The sequence below is a fragment of the Eptesicus fuscus genome, chromosome 1 (genome assembly GCF_027574615.1).
Source record: "Eptesicus fuscus isolate TK198812 chromosome 1, DD_ASM_mEF_20220401, whole genome shotgun sequence".
Taxonomy (NCBI): Eukaryota; Metazoa; Chordata; class Mammalia; order Chiroptera; family Vespertilionidae; genus Eptesicus; species Eptesicus fuscus.
In genome coordinates this window covers 88,880,168-88,899,175 of record NC_072473.1, presented here as the reverse complement: position 1 = coordinate 88,899,175, position 19,008 = coordinate 88,880,168, and positions in this window count along the sequence as shown.

Below are 19,008 nucleotides of genomic sequence, written 5' to 3'. Positions count from 1 at the left end.
GTGACCAGTCATTCTGCCGTCAGGCCAAAACCGGCTTTCTGACCTCCCCTGAGGGGTCCTGGATTGTGAGAGGGCCCAGGCCAGGCCAAGGGACCCCACTGGTGCACAATCAGGGCCAGGGAGGGATGCAGGAGGTTGGCCAGCCAGGGAAGAACCGTGGCAGGGCTCTAGGGCGTGTCCGGCCCATCTCGCTCAGTCCCAATCAGCAGGACCCTAGCAGCAAGCTAATCTACCTGTTGGAGGGTCTGCCCCCTGGTGGTCATAGCGAGCAGTTGAGTGACCTTAGCATATTATTAACATACTAGTAGCCCGGTGCACGAAATTCATGCACATTGAAAGGGAATTCATTAGATGAAATATTTTAATATTGCTATTTGCCCTTTCTCTATAATAAAAGTGTGAGAGATAAAAGGAAATGAGTACAATGTATATGAAAATAATACACAAATTTATTAATAAGTAAACAATAACAAAATGATATAACAATAACAAACTGATATAACAATAACAAACTCGTAATATAAAAACAACATTGATGCAAATAATGATTGATAAAGTGATTAAACTTATTCTAATATCTTCCTGTATACCACATTAAGAGTAAAAACACTTTAAGAGTGCTTGACTAATTTCCTTTGAGATAAAGTATTTACAACTTTAACTTTAATGTAACATGCTCTTTGAACTCAAGAGAAAGCAACAGCCGTAACTGGTTTGGCTCAGTGGATAGAGCATCGCCCTGTGGACTGAAAGATTCCAGATTCGATTCTGGTCAAGGGCATGTACCTTGGTTGCGGGCACATCCCCCGTAGGAGGTGTGCAGGAGGCAGCTGATCGATATTTCTCTCTCATCGATGTTCCTAACTATCTATCCCTCTCCCTTCTTCTCTGTAAAAAAAATCAATAAAATATTTTTTTAAATACTTTAAAAAAAAGCGAGAGAGAAAGCAACATATAACTGACCATGTCCAAAAATGGGTTCAGGTAGGAATATTCCTACTCTGTCTAGAGTTTGTCCTTGTGATTTATTAATAGTCATCACAAATGCTGGCATAACAGGAAAATATCTTCGAATTAATTTAAATGGGTGGCCAGTGTCAGATGGGGACAAATCAATTCTTGGAATCAGAACAATCTCTCCCTCTGCAGATCCTGTTAATATTTCAGCTTTGATAATGTTAGGTTGCAATCTTTTGATAATAAATATGGTACCATTACAAAGACCCCATTTACTATTAAGATTTCTCAATAGCATGATGATTGCACCCACTTTCAATTTTAATTTATGACATGGCATTCCAGAAGGAGTAATACTATTAAGAAATTCAATAGGAAAATTTTCCTTTTCAGCATCATCTGTTGAGTCAATGGAATCATCACTCAAATAGGCGTGAAAATCTCCATCGAGTATATCCAAAATTTCTTCATTTAATTTTTGAATGTGCTCATTTTTTGAACAAAGAATTACATGTTTAGATATATTTTTAATATTATCTATAGATATACTATTTCCAAAGGTGGCTTAAATAATAGATCCATTAAAAATCATTTCATGGGGAATTTCAATAATATCTATTCCTAAATGAAAACTGCTATCAAGTTTGCCATCTCCAAGTTTTATTAACCATTCACTATAAGCAGAATCCTCTGATCTCATATTTGTTTTAAGAGACAACTGTCTGAAACATCCCCAAACACTACAGTACTTTAAAACTTATTTGTACTATGGCCAGTCATATAGCATGGCAACACAAAAATCCCCTCTGAAAAGAACTTTCCCACCAAATGCAACATTCAAATTAGCGCCAGCGAGAGCTTTATTTGTATGGTACATGTGCGAGTCAAAGTTTATTTTTATATTTCCAGTGCGTCATATGTACCAGTTGGTCAGACGGATGGACAAATGTCGGTCACTTAGCCTTTTATCTATACAGATTATAAGTCATGATTTTAACTTTTTAAAAAACTATCCTTTAATACCTCCAAAACACAATGAGTAATAATCTGAAGGTTTATGTGGCTTCTATTTGGTTTCTAGGACAAAGTTCTTTCCTTTACCCACCACTCACTTCTCTCCTTTTACTCTTGAATGTTAATTCCGACATAATTTTTGTGACACCTCTTGCAAAGGATCCCACCAAGTTTTTGATAGTCCACATGATAAAACTTACAGAAAAATACAGCATGAGACTTTCATTCTCTCACTAAGTTCTTCATATAACTGTAATTCCTCAGCCTCTAAAGAATGAAAAAGAAAAATAGAAGTGCCTTCTCTCATTCCAAGGCCTTTCTCAGTCAGGCAACCACAAAAAGAAAGAATGAGCCTACAATTCATGCCATGTAATCTCTATCATGCATAATTCAAATCAAATCCCATCATGCAAAGTCTGGGATAATTAAAATGTATAAGAGAACAGTGGTGACCTGGGGGAGAACTTATGAAACTTTGTCTCCTGCTTTTGCTGACTATTCTTTTCATTATGCTAGACTCCAAGTCCCTATTGGGGACCTGGTCAGATGGCTGTGGGTGCTAACCCACGCCACCTGGATCCGTGATTGGGGACCTGGGCAGGCGGCTGCGGGTGCTAACCCATGCCGCCTGCCCTGGTCCGTGATCCGTGATCGTGGACCTGGGCAGGCGGCTGCAGGCTTTAACCCACGCTGCCTGCCCTGGTCCATGATCCCTGGTAGGGGCTTCAAGTCAGCCGCTGCCAGCGGGGGCTGACTCGAAGCCCTTATCCAGGACCTGGTCAGGCGGCTGCAGGCGCTAACCCATGCCAACTGCCCTGGTCCATGATCGGTGATGGTGGACCTGGTCAGCCGGCTGCTGGCGCTAACCGCCTGCCCCAGTCCACCATCATGGCTTGGATCTCACTGGCATGGGTGCTGCCCTCTCCCCCCACCATCTTTGCTGGTTTAACGTGTGTATTTGCTTCTGATTGGCTGGTGGCCATGGCTGGTGGGCGTGGCTGGTGGGCGTGGCTTATGGGTGTAGCGAAGGTGTGGTCAATTTGCATATTACTGTTTTATTAGGTAGGATTATGCTTTGATTGGTTGAATGGCCAATTGGATGACCGGGCACTTAGCATATTAGGCCTGTGGGGGTTGGGCTGAAACTGACTCTCTGACATCTCCAAGGGGTCCTGGATTGCAAGAGGGCGCAGGCCAGGCCAAAGGACCCCACCGGTGCATGAATCCATGCACCAGGCCTCTAGTGTTATATATTGAAAGTTGCCAAGAGCGTAAATCTTAAAAGTTCTCATCACAAAAAGGATATGGTAACTATATGATGGAGGTTTTAGCTATTGCTATGGTAGTAACCATATTCTAATATGTAAGTGTATCAAATCAACAAGTTGTACACCTTAAACTTTACACAATGTTACCTAGCAATCATAGCTCAGTAAAGCAGGAAAAAATATTGTACTGGCCACCTTCCATATATCACCTCTAATCTTGCTATGAACTTGTATAATATAGGTGCTATAATCAATTTATACAAAAGAAACTAGAGGTTTCAAAAAGTTAATGACTCATCCAAAGGCACATATCTAAGTAAACTTGAATTCAAATCTTGGTTTGTATCACACCAAGGTCTGTGTTCTTAAATACTAGGCTCTGCTTCCTCTGAGAGTTAAAATGACCTACTCTATGACAGAGTGGAATACAATTTATCTATCTAATATAGTAAAATTTTATGTAAGATTTCTTCTGGGAAAGAAAAAAAGGTTTTACTGTATTGAAAAAGAATTAAAACACAAAAGAATTTTTGCTGTATTAAAAAAAATTGAAACCAATGATTAGGATTGGCCTTGGACTATGCTAGTTGAAGTGATGCCCTGAATCCTTCCACCTATTCCTTGAGAAAACAGGAAAGCAATCTTCATACAGGCCCATAGTGTCTCAACTGCTTACTTTATTCTAGTTGGTACCAAGAAGAAAAAATTGGAATATTTGTTTTCATGAAGTACATCTTAAACATCACTGATCTCAAGAGTGGCAAGACCATATAACTTAGATGAGATTTGTATGGTCTTTTTGTTTAAAGTCAGGTTTATTAAGATATAATTTTGGTATACTGTACATAAAAATTCACTTGTGTTAGTGTACCTCTATGAATTTTGACAAATACACAGTCAGGTAACCACCATAATCAAGATATAGAACAGTGTCATTACTCCCCAAAAGTTTCCTCATGCATGCCTCTTTGTAGTCAATCCCCCATGAAGTACTGATCTGTTTTCTGAACTATAGCTGTGCCTTTTCCACAATGGCATATAAATAGAATCATATAGTATGTGTGTGACCTTTCAAGTTTGGCTTCTTTTATTCCACATAATACATTTGAAATGTATCCATGTTTCTGCATGTATTAGTAATTTGCTATCATTTCTGAGTAGAATTCCACTGTATGGATGTAACAGAGATTGTTTATCCATACAAGTGATAGATTTTTGAATTGTGTCCAAATTTGGGCAATTATGAATGAAGCTGATATAAATATTCAGGTATAGATTTTTGCATGGACATAAATATTTCATTTCTCTAAGTTAATTCCTAGGAGTGGAATTGTTCAGTCATATGGTCACTGTATCCTTAACTGTGTAAGCAAATGGTATATTGCTTTTCAGATGGCTATCACATTTTGTATTCTGATCAAAAATATATGAACATCCCAAAAAGCTCTGCATCCTCACCAGCACTTGATATTGTTAACTTTTTAAATTTTTAGTAATAAGCACTAATGTTTTATAGTGGTATGTCATTGTGATTTTAATTTGAATGTCATTAATATCGGACTAGATTGAGGTTTTCATGTGCTTATTTGCCATCTTTTGCAATATATGAAAATTTTCTCAAATATTTTGCCCATTTAAAAAACAGAAATGATGGTGTCCTTTTTGAGTATTAAACCTTAAAATACAGAATAATATATGTGGTTTGCAAATATATTCTCCCAGTCTGTAGCTTGCCATTTAATTTTCTTAACAATGTATTTTTAAAAGTTTTTAATTTTGATATAATCTAATTACTTTTTATGGTTCATGCTTTTTGGATCATATTAAACATTTTTGGTCTGAAGTTACAAAAATTTTCTCTTGTTTTTATAATTTTAAGTTTTATACATAGGTATATGACCCATTTCAAGTAAAATTTTTATATGGCATGAGACATGGAGGTATGGATCAAAGATCTTTTGTTTTCTTTGCACATGAATGTTCAATTATCCCAGCACTATTTATTGATAATACTATCTTTTATCTATTTAATTACTTTGGCACTTTTGCAGAAAATCAATTGACCATATATGCATGGTTCTATTTCTGGAAAAGATTCTATTCATCTATGTGTCTGTCCTTTAACCAATCTATGACACTGTATTAATTCCTATCACTTTATAGTAAGCCATCAAATCATATTTGAATGTCTTCCAACTTTGTTCTTCAAAATTGTTTTGGCTATTTTAAGTATTTTTTCATATAAAATTTAGAATCACCTTGTTGATTCATTGTTAAAAGTCTGCTGGCATTTTATTAAGATTGAATGGTAATTAAAGATTAATTTTGGGAGAATTGACATCTTAACATTACTGGTTCCTTGGAGTCATTTTATTTCTCCATTTATTTAGGTCTTCTTTATTTTATCTCATCAAAGTTTCCTAGTTTTCACCCTATAGATTGCATATATTTTGTTCAATTTGTAACTAAGTATTTCATGTTTTCTGGTTTTGTTATAAGTGGGGCTTTAAATTTGTAATTTTCTAATTGGTTTTTGCTAGTAACTAAACATATAATTTATTTATTTATTTATTTTTAATTTTTTTCTTTATTGACTAAGGTAATACATATGTGTCCTTATTGCCCCATTGCCCACCCACCACCACCACTTCCCCACTCATGTCCTCAACCTCCTGGTGTCTGTGTCCATCGGTTAGGCTTATATGCATGCATATAAGTCCTTTGGTTGATCTCTCCCCCTTACCCCCACGCTCTCCTACCTTCCCTCTGAGGTTTGACGGTCTGATCAATACTTCTCTGTCTCTGTTTTTGTTGATCACTCTATGTTTTTCATTGTATTCCATAAATGAGTGAGATCATGTGATATTTATCTTTCTCTGCCTGGCTTATTTTGCTTAGCATAATGCTCTACATCTCCATCCAGGTTGTTGCAAATGGTAAGAACTCCTTGTTTACCACAGCGAAGTATTCCATTGTATAGATGTACCACAGTTTTTTAAATCCACTCATCTGTTGATAGGCATTTAGGCTGTTTCCAAATCTTAGCTATGGTGAATTGTGCTGCTATGAACATAGGGGTGCATATATCCTTTCTGATTGGTGTTTCTAGTTTCTTGGGATATATTCCTAGAACTGGGATCACTGGGTCCAATGGGAGTTCCATTTTTAGTTTTTTGAGGAAACTCCATACTGTTCTCCACAGTGGCTACACCAGTCTGCATTCCCACCAGCAGTGCATGAGGATTCCTTTTTCTCCACATCCTTGCCAGCACTTGTCATTTGATAATTTGTTTTTTAAAAATAAATTTTATTGTTCAGATTATTACAATTGTTCCTCTATTTTCCCCACATAGTTCCCCTCCACCCGGTTCCCACCCCACCCTCTGCCCTTACCTCCCCCCCCCCACTGTCCTCATCCATAGGTGTACGATTTTTGTCCCGTCTCTTCCCGTACCCCCCACACCCCTTTCCCCCCAAGAATTGTCAGTCCACTCCCTTTCTATGGCCCTGATTCTATTATATTCACCAGTTTATTCTGTTCATCAGATTTTATATTCACTTGATTTTTAGATTCACTTGTTGATAGATATGTATTTGTTGTTCATAATTTTTATCTTTACCTTTTTCTTCTTCTTCCTCTTCTTAAAGAATACCTTTCAGCATTTCATATAATACTGGTTTGGTGGTGATGAACTCCTTTAGTTTTTTCTTATCTGTGAAGCTCTTTATCTGACCTTCAATTCTGAATGATAGCTTTGCTGGGTAGAGTAATCTTGGTTGTAGATTCTTGCTATTCATCACTTTGAATATTTCATGCACTCCCTTCTGGCCTGCATAGTTTCTGTTGAGAAATCAGCTGACAATCGTATGGGTGCTCCCTTGTAGGTAACTAACTGTTTTTCTCTTGCTGCTTTTAATATTCTCTCTTTGTCTTTTGCTCTTGGCATTTTAATTGTGATGTGTCTTGGTGTGGTCCTGTTTGGATTCCTTTTGTTTGGGGTTCTCTGCGCTTCCTGTATTTGTAAGTCTATTTCTTTCACCAGGTGGGGGAAGTTTTCTGTCATTATTTCTTCTAGTAGGTTTTCAGTATCTTGCTCTCCCTCTTCTTCTGGCACCCTCATAATTCAGATGTTGGTATGCTTGAAGTTGTCCCAGAGGCTCTTTACACTATTTCATATTTTTGGATTCTTTTTTCTTTTTGTTTTTCCGGTTGGGTGTTTTTTGCTTCTTTGTATTTAAATCCTTGACTTGATTCTTGTGATCCTCTAGTATGCTGTTGGATCTCTGTATATTATTTTTTATTTAAATCAGTGTATGCTTAATTTCTAGTTGGCCCTTTTTCATATCCTCAAGGGACTTGCTAAATTTATCGGCCTTTTCCAGAAAATTCTTGAAAAACCTTATAACCGTGGTTTTGAACTCTATATCCAGTCGTTTGCTCTCCTCCATTTCTTTGTCTCTGCATTTTGGCTGCTTCCCTGAGTTGTTAGAGTGGCTTTGTGTGCTAGGTGTCGTATAGGTACCAGTGGCTCAGCTTCCCCAGTTACCTGAGGTGGACACTCTTGGTGCACCCCTTTGTGGGCTGTGTGCATAGTCTTGTAGTTAAGCCTTGATTGTTGTTGGTATCACTGGGAGGAATTGACCTCCAGGCCAATTGGCTGTGAGGATCAGCTGTCTACACTGGGAGAACTTCTGTGCTGGAAACACCCTTATGAGGCAAGTCTTGCAAAAGCCTCTGTGTTCATCTTGGATGGGGTGGAGTCTCAGGGCGGAGCAGATAGCAATGGCTTCCCATCAGCCCTGCCCTAAGAGGCACCTGGGTCTCAGAGTCCTGTGGTAATCGCTGCAAGCACCTCTGTGAGAAAGCCGTCCTTGAGTTTCTCAGAGTGGCAGACAGTCCAGTTTCTCCCCAAATGAGTCTGGGTCCCCAGAGTCTCACCCAGAAATGGAGTTCAGAACTGTCGGGAGCTTTTGTCTCCCTCGATTGAGAAAGCCAGCCGTGTACTCAGTTGCCAGCCCTCTCCACACGCGCACCTAGGTACCTCTGACTTCTCCAGCTCCTCTGAGTCTCAGTGTGCTTTTTCTCTTCACTTCTAGTTGTAGAATTTCCACTCAGCCAGCCTTCCTGTGGTTCTGGATGATGTCCATGTTGTCTTTTAGTTGTAGTTTTGAAATTCTTGAGTGAGGCAGCAGTTTAGGTGTTTACCTATACCGCCATCTTGGTTTTTCCCAGTCTTGTTGATTTGTTCACGATAGCCATCCTGACAGGTGTGAGATGGTACCTCATTGTCATTTTGATTTGCATCTCTCGGATGATTAGTGACTCTGAGCATGTTTTCATATGCCTCTTGGCCTTCCTTCTGTCTTCTTTCAAAAAGTATCTATTTAGGTCCATTGCCCATTTTTTGATTGGATTGTTTAATCTTCCTTTGGTTAAGTTGTATGAGTTCCCTGTAAATGTTGGAGATTAAGCCCTTATCAGTGATAACATTGGCAAATATGTTCTCCCATGCATTAGGCTTTCTTGTTGTTTTCTTGATGGTTTCTTTTGCTGTGCAAAAGCTTTGTATTTTGATGTAGTCCCATTTGTTTATTTTCTCTTTAGTTCCCATTGTCCTAGGAGCAGTATCAGTGAAGAAATTGCTTCAGTATATGTCTGAGATTTTGCTACAGTGGATTCCTCTAGTATTTTTATATTTTCCCATCTCATCTTTAAGTCCTTTATTCATTTTGAGTTTATTTTTGTGTATGGTGTAAGTTGTTGGTCTAGATTCATTTTTTGCATATATCTGTCCAATTTTCCCAACAATATTTATTGAAGAGACCGTCTTGACTCCTTTGTATTATCATGCCTCCTTTGTTGAATATTAATTGAGCATAGTGGCTTGGGTCAATTTCTGGGTTCTCTATTCTATTCCATTGGTCTATACGTCTGTTATTATGCCAGTACCAGACTGTTTTGAAAACAGTGGCTTTGTAATGCAGCATGATATCTGGTATTGAGATCCCACCTACTTTGTTCTTTTTTCTCAGGATGGCTGTGGCTATTTTTTTTATTCCAGATGAATTTTTGGAAAGTTCATTCTAGGTCTGCGAAATATGCCATTGGTATTTTAATGGGAAGTGCATTGAATCTATATATTGCCTTGGGTAGTATGGGCATGCGGGGGCCTGATGCGGCGGGGATCTCCCTTTTCCGTGGCCAGCACGGAGAGAGATGAAACTGGTTCTTGATAGAGGCGTCCAGGGATTGAGAAATAAAGAAATAAAGAGACACAGAAGTAGATGCAAGCTGGGTGCCAGGTGGGTCACTGACCTCCTCTGCTGGAGAGACAGACAGACCCCTGAGCCACGCAGCACATTTATTTATACTCCCATATACAAGGCGGGTTCACTGAAAAACTTAAGATTAAAGGAGCTTGGGAGGGCCCAGGTCTATTTCATTTCCTCTTTTCCTGTGCTAGACTGGTTCCACATCTCAAAGCCCTCTTCCAGAACCTAGACAAAGGTAAGCCAGGAAATAACAACACCTGCGCACTCCTGGGGCGAGGTGCAACTGACATGACTCTCTCAAATATCTTGGGCTTAATCAACAACAAGCTAAAGAATGTCCATGTGTCTTCCCAGGGGGCCCTCTACATGGGCATTTTAATGATGTAGATTCTGCCAATCCATGAATACGGTATGTTTTTTCATCTGTTTATGTCTTCCTGTATCTCTTTTTTCAGTGTCCACTAGTTTTCCATGTATAGGTCTTTTACCTCTTCAGTTAAGTTTATTCCTAGGTATCTTAAATTTTTTTGGTGAGATGGTGAATGGGATTGATTTTTCAGTCTCTCTTTCTTTAAGTTTACAATTGGTGTATAGAAGTGCCATAGATTTCTTGGCGTTAATGTTGTATCCTGCTACGTTGCCGAATTCATTTATTAAGTCTAATATTTTTTTGATGGAGTCTTTAGAGTTTTTTATATACAGTATCATTTCTTCTGTGAATAAGGACAGTTTTACTTCTTCTTTTCCAATTTGGATGCCTTTTATTTATTCTTCTTGTCTGATTGCAATGGCTAGTACTTCCAGTACTATGTTGAAGAAGAGTGGTGAGAGTGGGCATCCCTGTCTTATTCTTGTTCTTAGGGGAAATGGTTTTAGTTTTTGCCCATTAAGTATAATGTTGGCTTTGGGTTTGTCATATATAGCTTTTATTATGCTGAGGTATAATCCTTCTATTCCCAGCTTGCTGAGAGGTTTTTTCAAGAAAGGGTGTTGGATTTTGTCAAATACTTTTTCTGCATCAATTGATATGACTATGTGATTTTTATCTCTCAATTTGTTTATGTGATGTATCACGTTTATTGATTTGTGGATATTGTACCATCCTTGCATCCCCAGAATAAATCCTACTTGGTAATGGTGTATGATCTTTCTGATGTATTGCTGGATCTGATTTGCTAGAATTTTGTTGAGGATTTTGGCATCTATGTTCATGAGGGATATTGGCCTCTAATTCTCTTTCATTGTATTATCTTTATCTGGTTTTGGTATTAGGGTCATGCTGGCTTCATAGAAGGAGCTTGGAAGTGTTCCTTCTTCTTGAATATTCTGGAATAGTCTGAGGAGGATAGGTTTTAACTCTTCCTTGAATGTTTTGTAAAACTCCCCTGTGATGCTGTCTGGCTCCAGGCTTTTGTTTGCTGGAAGCTTTTTGATGACTGCTACAGTTTCTTCCATAGTTATTGGCCTATTGAAATTTTTAGATTCTTCCTGATTGAGTTTTGAAAGGTTGTATTTTTCTAGGAATATATACGTTTCCTCCATGTTGTCCAGTTTGTTGGAATAGAGTTGTTTATAATATTTTTTAACAATGAATTGTATTTCTGTGGGATCTGTTGTTATTTCTCCTCTTTCATTTCTGATTTTGTTTATTTGTTTCCACTCTCTCTGCATCTTGGTAAGCCTGGCTAGAGGTTCATTCATCTTGTTTATCCATTCAAAGAACCAGCTCTTGGTTTTTGTTGATCTTTTGTATTGGTTTTTTTTTTTTTTTTTGTCTCTATGTCATTTATCCCCACTCTGATCTTTATTATTTCCTTCCTTCTTCTTACAGTGGGCTTTTCTTGTTGCTGTATTTTTAACTCTTTGAGTTGTAGGGTTTGGTAATTTATTACCATTGTTTCTTATTTTCTGCCATAGGCTTATAGAGCTATGAAATTCCCTCTCAGGACTGCTTTTGCTGTGTCCCATAGTATTTGCGTTGTTGTGTTTTTATTGTCATTAGTGTCCTGGATGTTTTTAATTTTTTCTTTGATCTCATTGATAACCCAATCACTATTTAATACCATGCTATTCAGTTTCTATTTGTTTTAATTTTTTGGAATGTTTTTATTGTAGTTTATTTCTAATATTATGCCATTGTCTGAGAAAATGCTTGATATGATGTCAATCTTCTTGAATTTGGGTAGACTTTGCTTGTGACCCAATATGTGGTCTATTTTTGAAAATGTTCCATGTGCACTTGAGAAGAACATATATTCCGTGGCTTTGGGGTGAAATGTTCTGAAAATGTCAATTAAGTCCATCTGTTCTAGTGAATCATTTAGGATTGCTGTTTCTTTGCTGTTTTTTTTTTTTGTCTAGAAGATTTATCCATTGATGTCAGTGGTGTATTAAAGTCCCCTACTATGATTGCATTGTTCTCGATCTCTCTCTCTTGATATCTTCCAGGAGTTTTTTTTTATGTATTTGTGTGCTCCTGCATTGGGTGCATATATGTTTATAAGGGTTATATCCTCTTTTTGTATCAATCCCTTTAATATTATGAAATGGCCTCCCGTATCTCTTGTTATGGCCTTCATTTTGAGGTCTATTTTGTCAGATGTAAGTATTGCCACCCCAGCTTATTTTTTTTTTTTTTCATTTCCATTTGCCAGAAAGATATTTTTGCATTGCTTAACTTTCAGTTTGTGTGAGTCCCTTGTTTTGAGGTGGGTCTCTTGTAGATACCATATACAATATATGGGTCATGTTTTTTTTATCCATTCACTCACTCGATGTCTTTTGATTAGATCATTTAGTCCATTTATGTTTAAAGTTATTGAAAGGTAATTGTTTGTAGCCATTTTTATTTTTTGTGCCTGAGTTCTTTCTTATATTTTTATTTCTTCTTTTTACACCAGCTCCTTTAGCATTTTGTGCATTGCCGGCTTGATAGTGATAAATTCCCTTAGCCCTTTTTTTGTCAGTGAAGCTCCTTATTTCCCCTTCAATTTTGAATGAGAGCTTTGCTGGATAGATTATTCTTGGATTCAGTCCCTTGGTTTGCATCACTTTGTAAATTTCCTTCCATGCTTTTCTGGCCTGATGTGTTTCTGTTGAGAAATCATTTGATAATATAATGGGAGCTCCCTTGTATGTAACTTTCTGTCTCTCTCTTGCAGCCTTTAAGATTCGCTCTTTGTCCTGAACATTTGCCATCATAACTATGATGTCTCTTGGTGTCAGTCTTTTTGGGTTCATCTAGCTTGGGACTCTCTGTGCTTGTGTGAATTTTTCTTCCCCACATCAGGGAAGTTTTCTGACATTATTTCTTCAAATAGGTTTTCTAAACCTTGTTCTTCTTCCTGTTGTTCTGGCACCCCTGTTACTTGTATGTTGCTTCGTTTCATGTTGTCCAGTTGTTCCCTTAGGCTCTCCTCCTGTCTTTTAATTTTTTTCCCCAATTGCAGTTCAGCTTGAGTTTGTTTTGCTTCCCTGTCTTCTAATTCACTAATTCGGTCCTTCGCTTCTCCTAGTCTACTGTTGAAACTTTCTATTGTGTTTTTTATTGCAGCTATATCACTCTTCATTCCTTCTTGATTCTTACATTAGTTATTGATTTTTTTCATCCATTTTTTCTTGATTCTTACATAAGTTGTTGATTTTTTCCTCCATCAGTTTTAATAACTATATGACCCTTATTCTGAATTCTTTTTCTCACTTATTGCTTGCCGCTGTCTCACTTAGCTGCTTTTCTGGAGATTCCTCCTTTTCTTTCTTTTGAGGGTTTCTTTGTCTACCATTTTTGGTCTCACTGACTGATCTAGATGTTGTGTCGTGCAGGGGCTGCTTCTTGGGTGGCAGTGGCTCCTGGGGCTACAGTTGCTCCTCAGGCAGTCGCTGAAGTTGCTGCTCCTCAGTTGGCAGCGGCTCCTCTGGTGGGTGCTGTTCACAGCAGTGGTGTCTCCTCTGGCTGGTGGGGGAGTCTGCTCCCACAGTTGCTGTTCCTTGGACAGTGGTGGGCTTCTCACATGGCTGCTGATCCTCGGACGGGGTGGACTGCTCACATGGCTGCTGCTCCTTGGATAGGGGCTAGCTGTTCGCTTCTGCTGTGCCTCAGAAGGGACAGTTTGCTCGTGAGGCTGCCACTTCTTGCACAGGGGCAGGTTGCTTGCCAGGCTGGTGCTCCTCGTGTGGGTGCAGACTCCTCACACAGCTGCTGCTCCTTGGATGGGGGACGGGCTGCTTCCCTGGCTGCTACTCCTCAGGTGGGAGTTAGCTGCATGTCAGCTGCTGCTCCTTGGATGGAGGTGGTCTGCTCACTCAGCTGCTGCTTGTCAGACAGTTGCACGCTGCATGTGGCTACTGCTCCTCAGACCAGTGTAGGCTCCACAGGACTGCTGCCACTCAGACATGTGCAGTCTGCTCATGTGGCTGCTGCTCCTTGGTCTGGGGCATGCTGCTTGGGTGGCTGCTATTCCTCGAATGGGTGTGGGCTGCTTGTGGCACTGCTGTTCCTTATACAGGGGCGGGCTTCTCACACAGCTGCTGCTCCTCGGATGGGGGCAGATTGGTCACACAGCTGCTGCTCCTCCGAAAGGTGCAGGGTGCAGGCTTCACACAGCTGCTGCTCCTTAGATGGGGGCGGGCTGTGTGGGGCTGACGCTCCTCAATAATGGGTGGGCTGCTCTTGCGGTTGCTGCTCCTTGGATGGGGTGGGCTGCTCATGTTGTTGCTGCTCCTCAAATGGAGGAGTGGGCCACTTATACAGATGCTGTTCTTTGGACAGGGGCAGGGCACGTGAGGCTCCTGCTCTTAGGCCTGGGGCTGGATGCTTGTGGGGCTGATGCTCCTTGGAAGGGGTAGCAGGCCACTCACACAGCTGCTGCTTCTTGGAAAGGGCAGGTCACATGAGACTGCTGCTCTTAGACCTGGGGCGGGCTGCTCGTGGGACTGCTGCTCCTTGGACAGGAGCGGGCTGCCCACATGTCTACTGATCATGTGGTTGCAGTGCCCTGGGCTAAAGTGTTGGGCCAGTCAAAGGAGAGCATGCGTCAGAATGCACAGGAGCCTATGCCCAGGGTGACTGGAGACTCATTGACCATGGGGCCACAGCCAAGGTAGCAGGTCCCTGGCAGGGGTGGCTGTAGAGTCCCAGGTATTCTTTGAGGGCACCCTGGGTGGAGGTGAGGCTGGGTTCCCAGTTACAGCAGTTCTCCCCTTCAAAAAGGCTAGGCCTCTGAGGACAAGCTGGCCTCCTGGGTCTGTTTGCAATGGTAGCAGAGGCTGCCTAGTTAGGCAAGCCCGGTTAGCCTGCCCCCACAGGTCCTGCAGGATCTAACTGTGCCTTACTCAGATACACACACATACATTCCACATGACCAAACACTCCTCTTTTGCTCCCTCCCTCACTCACGCTCTCTCCCTCACTGCTGCCTTCTTCCTGTCTCTGTAATTGTGTCTGGGGTGTTATTGACACATTCGTGGATGGAGTTTCCTCTCCAGGTGTCTGGTTAATGTGGTTCTCTCTCTAGCTCCTGGCCAGACAGGATAAAATTCACCTCCACAAGACACAACACAAAGGGAACAAAGCACGAATATACTCACAACACCAATGACCCCACTATAAGTAACCACCTGAGAAAAGAGAATTAGGGGAGAGAAAAGTGAGCACAAATGATATCAAAGAGAGAGAAAAAGATAAGAGAGAAAAGAAAAAGGTAGAAAAAGGAGAAAAAAAATATATATGGAAAACACCACAGAACCAATAGATAAACCAAAAAAATACAAACACCAAACACCCAGCAAAGAGGGTGGGGGCAGAATCTGTAGAGGCTGAGTTTATATACAAAAAATAAGGTTAAGAATTGATGAATATGGGGAGGTCCTCAGTTCAGTGTAGAGGAAGTACAAAGGGGATGGGTGGATAAGAAGAAAGAGAACGAGAAGAAAGTAAAAATAATAAATTAACAAAAAAATTGATTTCCAAAATGGTATAAAAAAATAGCAAATAAAAGTAAATAGAGTGATGGAAAAATAATGCGAAAAAAAAGGAAAATAAAGCAACAATAAAAACAGGAAAACAAAGAAAAAAGAAGAAAAAAATAATAATTTTAAAAATCCTATATAATAAAAGGCTAATATTCAAGTCAACCAGATGTTGGAATGACCAGTCACTATGACACGCTCTGATCAACAGGGGTCAAACGCTCAACACAGGAGTTGCCTCCTGGTGGTCAGTGCGATGTCAACTGCAGGCTTAGGCCCACTCCCACGGGTGTAAGCCATCAGTCAGACATTCCCCAAGGGCTCCTGGACTGCGAGAGGGAACAGGCCGGGCTGTTGGACAACCTCCTCCCCCCCCCCCCCCCCCCCCGGCAAGTGTCACTCCTTTTTCTTGCTTAAGATCCCAGTCTTCTGTACTGTCTTTAGGCCAGTCCCTTTGGACTCTCTGGGACTATTTAGATTTTTTTAAAATCCTTTGTACCATTCAGGGTGGGATCTGGGTGTGGCTGTATTGGTTGCCTGGAAACTGGAGGGACGGGCTATCTCTTCAGGACAAAATAGCTGCCCAGGTCCCAGGCTCAGGTATGACTCAGCACCAGACTTGCTGTCACTTCTCCTGGACCCCCTACTCTCCCCAGACTCCAAGAGTCCGCACCTTCTCCCTCACCTCAGCCACAGGTAAGTGTCTGCATCTGAAAGGTCCTATGAACTAGGTGCAGCAAAGGAAGGCTCAGGCCGAAGAGAGGGGAAAGACTGGGCCTCTGTGCACTCCTCTCCTGCTGGAGCTGTGCAATCTGGCCATCCCTTCAGCCTGCACCCTCTGGGTTCAGCCTTTTGTGACTGTGGACCCAGATCTGGAATCCCCTGTGGTCCAGCAGTCCTGTGGCCCTTCTTTCCAGTCAGACGCTGTGCCTGTTCCCAGAGATGCAGCTTGGTGCTGTGTGGGTTCCCTCTGACCCTCTGAGCTCAGAAGTCTGGCAGACCCTCTTGCCCAGATCCTTGAGTTTATCTTTATCCAGGAATCTTATGCCCTTCACGGCTGCAAACTGTCTCACCTTCTGAGTCTCTTTCTCCAATTCTGGTTGGATGTTATTAATTTCAGCTCTTCATTCTATCTGCTCCGGGACAAGTCTTGGGACATGTCTATTTATTCCACCGCTATTTTGTCTCTCTCCTGTCACTAAATTTTATTTTTCATTTACAGTTCACATTCAATATCCTGTCCTATATAACAAAGAGGCAATATGCAAATTGACCTTCAATCCAACACACAAGATGGCCACACCCATGTGGTCAAAGTTGGCTGCCCCCATGTGGACACAAGTTGGCTGCCACAAGATGGCCAGCAGGGAAGGGCAGTTGTTGGCAATCAGGCCAGCAGGGGAGGGCAGTTGTGGAGACCAGCCCTGCAGGGGAGGGCAGTTGGGGGTGACCAGGCCGGCTGCAGAGGGAAGTTGGTGGAGACATAGGCCTGCAGGGGAGGTAGGTTGGGGGGGTGGGAACCAGCCCTGCCGGGGAGGGCAATTAGGGGTGACTAGGCTTGCAGAGGTGGGCAATTAGGGGTGACTGGGCCAGCAGGGGATGACAGTTAGGAGTGGACCAGGCCTGCAGGAGAAGACAGTTGGGGGGACCAGGACTGCAGGGGAGGGCAGTTGGGGGCAACCAGGCCTGCAGGGAAGGGCAGTTAGGGGTGACCGGGTTGGCAGAGGAGGGCAGTTGGGGGCGACCAAGCCTGCAGGGAGGACAGTTGGGGAGCACCAGGCCTGCAGGGGAGGGCAGTTGGGGGTGACCAGACCTGCAGGGGAGGGCAGTTGGGGGCAACCAGGCTGGCAAGGGAGGGCATTTAGGGGTGACTAAGCTGGCAGGGGAGGGCAGTTAGTGGTGACCAGGCTTGCAGGGGAGGGCAGTTAGGGGTGAGCAGGCCTGCTGGGGAGGACAGTCGGGGGGGACCAGGCCTTCAGGGGAGAGCAGTTAGGGGTAAGCAGGCCTGCAGGGGAGGGAAGTTGGGGGGGACCAGGCTTGCAGGGGCGTGAAGTTGTTGGGCACCATGCCTGCAGGGGAGGGCAGTTGGGGGCAACCAGGTATGCAGGGAAGGGCAGTTAGGGATAACCAGGCTGGCAAGGGAGGGCAGTTAGGAGTGACCGGGCCAGCAGGGGAGGGCAGTTAAGGGTGACCAGGCTGGGAGGGGAGGGATGTTAGGGGCAATTGGACAGCAGGTGATCAGTTTGGCATTGATCAGCCTGGCAGGAGAGTGGTTATTTGGTGATAAGGCTGGCAGGCAGAACTGGTTAGGGGCAATCTGGCAGGCAGGCAGGTGAGCAGTTGGGAGCCATCAGTCCTATATTGTGAGAGGCGTCCCAGATTGGAGAGGATGCAGGCTGGGCTGAGGGTAACATACCCCCATCCCGTGCATGAATTTCATGCACCAGGCCTCTAGTATATACACTGAGTGGCCAGATTATTATGATCTCTGAAGGCACAATAATCTGGCCACTCAGTATACATTAGAGGCCCGGTGCATGAATTCGTGCATGGGTGGGGTCCAGGCAGCCTGGCCAGGTGGAGGGGACATGGTTGGTTAGCAGGCCTGCCTGCTGGCCGAACTCCTGGTCGAGGGGACGATTTGCATATTAGCCTTTTATTATATAGGATATATACTGAGTGGCCAGATTATTATACATTCAGAGATCATAATAATCTGGCCACTCAGTGTATGTATTTTTAATTTTTACCTGAGGATGTTTTTAAAATTGATTTTTAGAGAGAAACATCCATGTGACAGAGAAATACAGTAGGCTCCCTACAGGGATCTAACTACTCTCCTGCTGACCTACTGGGATCTAAATTAAAGCTAAGTGTGTTCCCTAACCTTGACTCCAACAGGAAATCCTTTGGTGTACAGGTTGCAACTCTAACCAATTGAGCCACCTGGCCAGGCCAGATCTGAAAAAAAAAAAAATTTAAATGTACCTCCAGGCCCTGGTTGGTTTGGATCAGTAGTTAGAGTGGCCTCCCTCACACCAAAGGGTCATCTGTTCGATTCCAGGTGAGGGCACATACACAGGTTGTGGGTTCCATTCCCGTCAGATTGCTTGGGCAACTGATCAATGTTTCTCTTTCTCTTTCCCTCCCCTTCCTCTTTTTCTAGAATCAATAAAAAAAACATATCCTTAGAGGAGGACTTAAAAAGAAAAAAAATGCTGGTTTGGTTGAGTGGATAGTCCTTCTGCAGGTGGACTTAAGGGTACCAGGTTGAATTTTGATCAAGGGCATGTACCTGGATTGCAGGCTCAACCTGGGGCCCTGGTTGGGGATTCAGCAAGAGGCAACCAATTGATATCTCTCACATTAGTTTCTGTCCTTCTCCCTCCCTTCCATTCTGTAAAAAAAAATCAATGCAAAAATGTCCTCAAGTGAGGATTAACCAAAACAAACAAACAAACAAACAAACAACCATCCTCAGTGTGATTATTAAAGGAGCATATGAAGTATTTGTTGAATGAACGGGAAG